Source organism: Pygoscelis adeliae, unplaced genomic scaffold (genome assembly GCF_000699105.1).
Source record: "Pygoscelis adeliae isolate BGI_AS28 unplaced genomic scaffold, ASM69910v1 Scaffold182, whole genome shotgun sequence".
NCBI lineage: Eukaryota > Metazoa > Chordata > Aves > Sphenisciformes > Spheniscidae > Pygoscelis > Pygoscelis adeliae.
In genome coordinates, this window is record NW_008824669.1 from 783871 (window position 1) to 784197 (window position 327).

A 327-nucleotide genomic window follows, 5' to 3' on the forward strand; every position below is an offset into this window, starting at 1 on the left:
CCCCCGCGGCCTTTCCTTGCCGGTGTTGAACGTCGGCAGGCAAGGAACTGGCTTTGGGGTCTTGAAGTTGAATTTTCTTCCGGTGTGGTTGACGTCGCTCCCGTCGTTGCTTTGTGTCTCTCTCTTTTTTTTCCATAATTGTCTTTTTTTTTTTTCTTTTCCCCCTTCTGCGCATTTCTACCGTTTCGTCTCCCATTTGTGCGGCGCGTCAGGGTGTTGTGCTGGCGTGAGGTGGTTTCTTTGATCCGGTCCTGCCTTTTTTTTTTGGACGAGATCGCGCTTCTCGGTCTTGGCGCTTCTCACGTTCCTGCGGGGCTGGAGACGGGG